General features: G+C 42.6%; 1 protein-coding gene across 5 annotated transcripts in view; it reads right to left on the bottom strand.

Annotated features, from left to right (window-relative positions):
- The window catches only part of LOC126175652 (DNA ligase 3), a 644,184-nt gene that overhangs the window by 601,696 nt on the left and 32,822 nt on the right, over positions 1-9,666 (bottom strand). For all 5 annotated transcript variants that reach the window (XM_049922552.1, XM_049922551.1, XM_049922546.1 and 2 more), the window contains exon 2: positions 1,057-1,105. The gene's annotated coding sequence lies outside the window, so the exon portion shown is untranslated. The remainder of the gene's footprint in view (positions 1-1,056; positions 1,106-9,666) is intronic.

The following is a 9,666-nucleotide window of genomic DNA, read 5'->3' as shown; positions in this document are numbered from 1 at the left end:
TCCTCAGCTAAGGGCATTTTGGATACCTTACTGCAGACACACTGACTGTGTAACGGATCATAGCAGCACTTCCTGAACCAATACAGTAAAATCAAGGTAAGTACCCATTGTATTGATGTAATGAAGACGAACATTACACAGAATGAAAGAATGCTGCTCCATACGCTTATGGTACAAATACGACAGCTTCATTGACGCAAAATTTGGGATATTCAGTTGCCCATTATTCAGATACTAACATTTACAGAACGTTGACTATTATTTTACATTCTCCCTGATCACCCGAGTTGGCACAAATTTGGGGATGTTATGATTGGCTTAAACACAACACATTTAACTGCATTTCAAGACATGGGCGTTGGAATACGTTTATTGGTACAAATAAACAATACTTAGACACGAAAGTCGCATCAATTTCTATTTAGTCTGGTTGTGATTGTCTGAAGTTTAATAAGTGCTCTCTACAGTAGTGTGCCTGGTCTAGAACAAGAAGTACATTTAGGTTCCATATTTCAAGTTGCGTTTAAGTGCCTGTATTTTATTACATTTCAGTGTTCCATATGTCTGAAGGAAAACCAGAAAGTAGTGAAGAAGCATTAAGTTACAGATTTAGACTTTTTGAAACTAGTGATTGCTAGGAGCTCTCTGATTACAGAGAGAATTCAGCTAGTCGTGCACAAGTTACACTATGACATATTAAGTTTCTCTGGATTCCTTAGTGGACTAAATTCTCTCATATCCTTAGCTAATGCCATTTTCTGATACCACACTGTAGACACACTGTAACGGGTTGTAGCAGCACTTCCTGAACCAAAACAGAAATAATCTAGGTATGTATCCACTGCACTGATGCTATGTAGACGAACATCACACAAAATGAAAGGATACTGCTCCTTGTCCCCATTGTTTAAATATGACAGCATATCAGACACAGCTAAAATCAAGCAGCTTTGCAAGCACAGTAACAACAAATCAAGACAACATAAAAAAGGCAAAAATAAGTTTCAGACATAACCAAAATTCAAAAATAAAGAGCGTAATCATTATTACACTTACTGTTTTCCACTGATTATGTTCTGTCGAATTTCTCTGCTTTTGCAGTCACCTGAAAAGGAAGATAAATTGTCAATTCCAACAGGACAAGTGAAAAGAGAAGACGTTATCAACATGGAGAGTTGAGGAAGGTAGCAATACAGAGGAAGAAGTGAAGATACAGATGGGAGGGAGGGAGAGGGAGAGAGGAGAGAGAGAGAGAGAGAGAGAGAGAGAAGGTAGCAATACAGAGGAAGAAGTGAAGATACAGATGGGAGGGAGGGAGAGGGAGAGAGGAGAGAGAGAGAGAGAGAGAGAGAGATGGAGGGAGGGAGGGAGGGAGGGGGAGAGAGAGAGAGAGAGAGAGAGAGAGAGATTATTAGGAGTATGTACAACAATACAGGAGAGACATAAGGCACATGCAATAATTTACAGGGGTAGGGTGAGAGAGGGTGAAGGTGAAATAAGGGAATGCAGGAGGAGAGAATGAGGCAGAAGGGGTGGAATAGGAAGGGGACAGTGTAGAATGAGTGGGTAGAAGGGATGGAAAGGGAAGGTGACAATGAAGATGGAAAGAGAAAGAGTGACATGGGAGGGGAAGAAGCGTAGCAGGAAAGGGAAGGGGTGGGGTGAGAAAGAAAATGGCCATGATATAGTGTGAAAAGAAGGAGTAGGAGATGGAGAAGTGGATGGAAAGCTGAAGGAATAGAACAGTAGGGGTATATGAGTGCAAGCGAGAATTACAGGGGGTGGGGGAGTGGAAGGAGTGTAGTGGGAGGAGAAAGGGAAGAGTGGAAGAAAGTAAATGAGTAAAGCGAAAGAAGTGGATGAGGGAAGTGGTGGAATGGAAGAAGGAAGGGTTGGACTGAAATGGGGAAAGGGTGGATTCCAAGGGAATCCAAGGGGGAAGGGATTGTGTGGGAGGAGAAATGGGCACAATGGGAGAGGGAAGGGATATGATAGGGGGAAGGGATGTTATAGGGAGGAGGGTGGAGAGGAAGGGACAAGTGCACAGTCGGAATGGGAAGTAGTGCAGTTGGAGAGTGAGAAGTAGTGAAGAAAAGATGGGTACGGAATTGGAATCAGAAGAGCAACAAGGTTTAGAGAGAGGGGGAGAAGTGCGGAGAGCTTATGGGCAACTGGTGGAGTGGAAGGGGTGATGTCAACTGGGGAAGGGGTGGATTGAAAGTGGAGAGAGGTGGAAAGGGAAGGGAGGGGTTTAGTGAGAGGAAAAGGGGTGATGTGAGGGGAATGGGCAGAATGGGAGGGGGAAGGGCTGAAGTAAGAGTGGAAGGGGTGGACTGAGTGCGGAAAGGGTGGAGTGAGAAGAGGTGAAGTGGGAAGAGTTGGTGTAAAAAAAAGGTGAAGAGGGGAGGAATGGAGAGGGGAGCAGTAGAGAGGGAAGTGGCGGAGAGAGTAAAGATAGATAGTACAGAGGTCGAGAGAGGAGGAGTGGAAGAAGAAGAAGAAGAAGAAGAAGAAAAGTCTTTGCAAGTTGAACTCGAATCCTACTCTATCAGGCACGCAGAAGTGTGAAGAAAGCAAGAACATATAATACAGCATGTGTACCCAGAAGCATTTGCTGTTAAATCTCAAAACTATTCCTGCATTCACTTTGAAACTAACACGAGTTTCCCCACTTTCCCCTGGTTCAGGACCCGGGTACTCTCTTGAGTCAAACCATTTGATTAACTTTTACACCAGTTTGAAAGTCTGTCAAAATTTTTACACGGGCACGCTGAAGAGTAATGCCTCTGAAATTTTATGTGAAAGCTCTTGAAGCTTTTTAAATAAAACATACGTTATTAACCGTCAACATCTTTATTCTAGAGGGCTGCTAATTGTAGTGTGTAACATGGCAGTGTGTAATGTAATTATGTCGATCTTTGAGAAACAGCGTGCTGTAATTGAGTTTTGAATTCGAAGGGTTCGTCCACACACTTCAGCATGATAGTGCCAGATCACACACGACCACTGCGACATCTGACAGCAGTCCAATGCCTTGGGTTCACTGTCATCGATCTTCCTCCACACAGTCCCGACTTGGCCCCATTCGATTTTCACCTGTTTCCAGAACTTAGGGAACACCTTCAAGAACTTCACTTTGATGGCCATGAGGCGTGCAAGCAGAAGTGGGGTTCTGGCTCCATCGATAAAGTCAAACATTCTACAGTGACGGCATCTACAAACCGATCTCTCGTTGGGAGAATGTGTCCGTCGCCAGGGTGATTACGTTGAAGAATAAATATATAGACATAAAGAATAAAGATGTAGAATGTTAATAACGTTTGTTTTGGTTAAAAATCTTTAAACAATTTTCACATAAAAATTCGGAGACTTTACTTAACAGCATGCCCTCGTAAACGATTTAGTTCCAGTTTTTGCATCCATGGATATCTTAACCATAAACCGATGTTTTACCACACAGCTGTAGGCTCAGCCGCAGTTGCAGCACCGCTCTGGTCACATCCGAGGAGAAGCAGCAGTACGGTTACAAGTGAGTACTGTCACACGCTACTTGAATGTATGGATTCATGGTCACGTAAATGCTACTAGAAAACAAACATAACTTACATTTTTATCTTCTGGTAACAGAACTCCGCTGGTAGTACCAGTAGAAAGGAGGGATGGGTGTGTGTGTGGGGGGGGGGGGGGGGAGGGGGGGCAGCGGCAAATCATGTTAGTCCTGCGAATGACGGACAAATTTTAGATTTCACGACGGATAGATCCAGGTACGCTTGCTACTAGTCAATATCTATCGCATGTTCTGGCGTTCTTGAGACGTACTGGATTAATACGTGTGTCTCTGTCTGGCAGGGCAGCATGCGAGTCTGGTTTGCGAAAATCTTTTTAAACGATGCACGAGAATCATGCTAACGTTAGACCTTTTCACAATAAGAAGAAGGTAAGAGAGACGAAGAAAATCAAGCACGACTCATGCTATTGTAAGTGTGTTTCATACATGGTGGGGATACGTCCTCTGGTGGCCAGCAACAAATTAACTTCTTGTTTTATTCTCAAACTCGGTTAAACTTACTCCTTGTTTTATTCCAAACTCGGTTAGGATGGGTATTTTGTTGAAGTTGGAATTGGAATAAAGCTGTTAGGTCTATCTTGGTATCTACAACAACAGGAATGATGATGGGGAGAGAAAGAAGTAAATAAGGAACAAAGAGGTAAGGAAAAAGAGCAGAAGTAGGAAGTATTTTTCCCACTGGAACAGAAGCTGAACCATAATCAAGAGATAAGTGAAGGATCGTAATGAGTAAAAACAAAAAAGACTCACATGATAACGATAGATATTACACAGCAGTTTGCATGTAAGAGACTTCATGAGACTGTACCTGGCTAAAGCTTACAATGAAGGTAATTTTTAACGTACCAAGAATGAAAATTGTCAGTACAAAGATAGGATCCTTATCGACTCATCGTAGCTGAGAACTGCATCTAGGAACGGGAATGAAAGTGAGGAAACACTACGAGGAACTCGTTCCTGTCTCGTGGAGACGTAAACCTAACTAGATTCTTGTGGGTAAAAATCACGAAATTTTCAACGTAATATAATTATTATAAGAATTATCTAAGACTCGACTAAGAGAAAAGCTGTACCCAATTAACTTACTTTTTTTCTTTTTTTTAGTTATCCTACGTAAAGATAATCTGACAATATGCAACAGAGAGCAAACTCATTCGTCATATGGCTATATACTTTCATATTATCTACACTCTTGCAGGGACACAGTTCGGAGATGATACTAAAGTATGCTGCAGCCAAATGATACAATGGAAATAAAAACCACGTCCTTTTCTTTTAAAAATGTGCAGAACAAGAAGTTTTTTTAGGTACATATACATATTTTTAAATTCGCTATACTGTTGCTCTATTTGGTTTCGTTAGGACAGACACAACAAGCACGAACTGTTATTGAGGAAGAGAACAATCTACCATCTAAGTTGGAGCATGATCGGTTGGTTAAGAATTGGATACAACTCTGGTCAAGGAACCAAGTCACCATTTTCCTGAAGTGAGACAAATTAACTACGGAAAATCGAAATGAGAAGAGCCCACTGTAACTTGAATGTTGCTTTTGCCAAATACGTGTGAATCATCGTGATCACCACCACCACCATCATCATCGCCATGAATATCAGTTTTTTGCTCCACTTCTTGCTGTTGGCATTTCTTTCTTCAGGTTGTTGTCCTTACACCCATTAGGTAAATCCAGGATCTGAGTTCTCCCGTCCTTGCCTTCTCTTCCTCTACATATATCCTTCTAAAATGGTTTTTAAAATTTAGTCATACACTCTAACTACACACCTAGATCTAGTTTATTTTCCAACGTAAAAATTACAACTAGTAATTCACTTTCTTCTCTCGCTCTCCTCAGCGCCTCTTCGTTTATCACTCTGCCCATTTTATTTATTTATGTATTTATTATTCTGCGTCTTCCGCTTCATGTCTTCCTTCCTCATCGTCCACTTTTCGGCAACATGTTAATACATATATACCTGATGTGCCTGCTGCTGCGGCTGGGGAAGAAAGTCCAGCTCCCTTTGATGAGTGTATTATCGGCTCACGAATGGAATCCAAAACTTTCCATGTAATGAATTAGAATAACCTCACAAGTTCTGTCCTGTGTAAAAGGAACGGCAGGCTTCGTATTCATCTACATCTACATTCATACTCAATAAACCACTATGAAGTGCGTGGCAGAGGGTACGTCCCATTGTGCCACGTATAAGGGGTTCTTCCCATTGCATTCTCATATGACTGCTGCTCTCTTTGCATTGTAAATAGCATAATCTACATTCTACATCCCCTGCCAGTCCCATTTCATACTGGCACCACAAACGTGCCGTATTCTAGGAGAGGTCGCGCAAGTGATTTACAGGCAATCTCCATTTTAGACTGATTGCATTTTCCCAATGTCCTACCAATGGAACTAAGTCAGATCCGACTGCATATTTGTGCAGTATTTTCGGGCAGTACTTCATTACAGATAACCGCATCTTCTGAGAAAACTCTGTTAATATTGTTTGCAAAGTCATTAATACGCTACATGAACAGCAAGGTCACTACGCATTTCCTTGGGGCACGTCCAATATAACATGCTGTGTCCTCCCCATCAAAAATCATTACTACGTCACAAACTTTGTTTGATGCTCCATATTATCCCACTTTCGTTAGTACACACTGGTGTGGATCCAGGTGAAATGATTTTTGGAAGACGAGGACTATTGCACCAACCTGTCTGTCTTGATACATAATTTTCAGGGTGCAATGTGAGAAAAATGAGAGGTCGGTTCCGCAAGATGTATCTTTCAGGAATCCACGCTGGTTGGCACACAAGAAAACCATTCTGTCCAAGAGACTAAATTAAATTTGAGCCGAGACTTTGACGATCTAACGCGGCAAGTGGGCAGAATTTTGCACGATATCCTTCAGAAGGACACCCAACAACGCTACCAATCAATGTGAAGCCGAATAACAGGTTGCTTAAGTGCCAGAGGTCGACCAACACACAACTGACTTGATCAATTTATGCAGCTTTTTTTTTTTTTTTTTTTTTGAATGAATGATCCAACAATTGCTTCATGAAGCGCCTTTTTTTGTCTTAGAATGTATTTCCGTAATGGGTGAGATTCCGAACTCTCTGTTCTAAATAGTTTTCTGAGAAAGCATTCAGTTTCTTTTGCAGGATGTTTAGCCCTGCCTACCATTTACAAATCGATTGTGCATGATCGAAATATCCTTTAGTAATGATAGCATCGCAAGGGAATATACGTACTAGTGGAGTGCAGTTTTCGTTTAAATCCGGAGGATAATACGCTTATAACAAGTTACGCACTGAACACAAGTAAAGGAGGGACTGCAACTCTCGAAAGAGCTTAACAAGATGCCATGGTGTCAGGTCTGCCAAGTAGCATCAGACACCGCACAGCAGCAGCCTACGTGGCAGAGCGACAGTCAACACTGACACCAGAACTAGCCAGGAAAGCTGCTTCTGTCCCAGAATGGTGTGTGCGGAAACTGTGGATTGCATTCTACTAATACAGCGGCGATCGCGCAGAGTCAGGAAAGCTAATTCAGTACCAAAATACACTATTTAGAATAAGTATATCACTTAGGTTCCTTACAAGGTATGCTGATGCAATAGCTCCATACTTGACAATCATATACAGCTGCTCGTTCGACGAAAGATCCGTACCCAAAGACTGGAAAGTTCTCAAGTCCACGCCAATATTCAAGAAAGGCAATAGGGGTAATGCACTAAACTGCAGGCTCATATCATTAACGTCATTATTCAGCAGGATTTTGGAATATATATATAGTGTTCGAATATTATGAAGTACCTCGAAGAGAACGGTCTGTTGATACAAAGTCAACATGGATTTAGAAAAAATATTTCTCGTGAAACATAACTAGCTCTTTACTCGTACGAAATGTTGAGCGCTATCGATAAGAATTTCAAATTCGTTCCGTTTTTCCATAAGTCTTTTCGCACCGTGCCTCATAAGCAGCTTGTAATCAAATTGCGGGTTTATGGAATATCGTGTCAGTTATGCGACTGTACTCGTAATTCCCTTTCAGAGAGGTCGCAGTTCGTAGTAATTGACGGAAAGTCATCAAGTAAAACATAAGTGATTTCTGACGATCCCCAAAGTGCTGTTAGAGGCCCTTTGCTGTTGTATATCTTTGTAAACGATTGAGGAGACAATGTGAGCAGCCGTCTTAGGTTGTTTGCAGATGATGCTGTCGTTCATCGTCTTCGATCCTAAATAACCAAGACGGCCGGACCTGCCCCGTAAAGGGCCCCCCGGCCAATGACGCCAAACGCTCATTTCCATTTACCCTAAATAATGAAAAGGTGAAATACTCCACATGAGTTCTAAAATCAATCCGTTAAACTTCGGTTACATGATAAATCAATCGAATCTAAAGGCCCTAAATGCAACTAAATAACTAGGAATTACAGCGAACTTAAAGTGGAAAAAAACACACAGAAAATATTGTGGGTAAGCCGAACCAAAGACTGCGTTTTATTGGCAGAACACGTAGAAGATACAACAGATCTTCTAAAGAGACTGCCTATACAACGCTTGTTGTCCTCTTTTGTAGTACTGCTGTGCAATGTGGGATCCTTATCAGATAGGATTAACGGAGATAAACAAGGGCAGCACGTTATGTATCGTCGAGAAATAGGGGAGAGAGTGTAACGGGCATGATACAGGATTTGGGATGGAAATCATTAAGACAAAGACGTTTTCGTTGCGGTGGGATCTTCTCATGAAATTTCAATCACCAACTTTCTCTTCAGACTGCGAAAATATTTTGTTGACGCCGACCTACATAGGAAGCAACGATCAGCATAATAAAATAAGGGGAATCAGAGCTCGCATGGTGATATAGGTGTTCTCTTTTTCCGCGCGCTTTTCTGGAGCGGAATAATAGAGCATTAGTGTGAAGGTGGTTCGATGAACCCTCTGCCAGGCACTTACGTGTGATTTTCAGAGTAGTCACGTAGATGTAGATGTAGTGCCACAGAAGGGGTTTATGTCTGCCCCCCGGGGCCGGTGTGTTCATCGAGACAGCAGCTTGCTACCTCAGTGTAATATTGCTAGTGCCACGCCCCCCTGTGTCTATGCAGTAGCAGCTGGATCCTGCCACAGTGAAACAGCACTGGCTAGTGTAGGAGTCTTGCTGACGCAAGGATGGCATCAGGGCGGCAGTCGACAAGCTTCTGTTGGACTGCTGGCAGCCCAAAAATGCCAATCAGACATGCAGATTCCCTGCGTTGAACCCAGGACTGTCAGTGTGTCAGACAATGATAGCCTGGAAGTGGCCTCCAGTCAGTGGCACCGGATCGAGACCCACAACCATCCGGTCTAGCTGGCGACTCGTGGACTAGCGGCTTCACCTAACTGATGACGCCGCTTGGTGAGGTTGAAGCTGCTCAGCCCCACATTGGTCTGTCGGCTGGTGATGAGACTTCCACGGCGTTGGCTGGAGTCTTGAAGTCCAGGAACACTGGTTGCTTAGAGATGAGCGGGTAGAATTTATAGTCACTCTGGCCAGCTATGGTATGACAGGAGGCGGGCTTCTGTCACGTAGGTGGATGTGCAAACGCAGCGTTAGGCCAAAGCATGTGGGAACCCAGCCCGCAGCTACGGCAGACGGTTGGATTGCCAAGTATTATTCCAGCATTACTTCAGTACCCAGAGGAACGGTTTTGCAGGCGACTTGCTTGTACGCCCCTTGGCTAGTTGCGAAGGCTGGCCGATGACAACGGAGACTATTGTAAAATCTTGGCAAACTTCTAAGTAAAGTGTCGATTACATTGTGAAAAATCCACAGCCAATTGCCAATATGAAGCGATAAACCTAATTCCGTGCTGTTAACGCCTACTTACTGCCCAGGTAGGGCTTGTAAAGATAGGAAAGCTAATTACAGTTCACACACCAAGTCATTCATCCTTCACTAAATAGGTGCTGATCAAAAAATTTGAAGAAGCATTTGTATTTTTTCAAACATTAATTTCCAAATTTCATAGCTAACTTTCGGAGAATAAAGTAGAACGAAAACTAAGAGTCTTGATAACGGCGATGAATTCTATAACTTACAACAACATTTAA

This window comes from Schistocerca cancellata, chromosome 3 (genome assembly GCF_023864275.1).
Source record: "Schistocerca cancellata isolate TAMUIC-IGC-003103 chromosome 3, iqSchCanc2.1, whole genome shotgun sequence".
Classification (NCBI taxonomy): Eukaryota; Metazoa; Arthropoda; class Insecta; order Orthoptera; family Acrididae; genus Schistocerca; species Schistocerca cancellata.
Note: the sequence above shows the minus strand (reverse complement) of the source record. Positions and strands in the feature narration are given on the sequence as shown.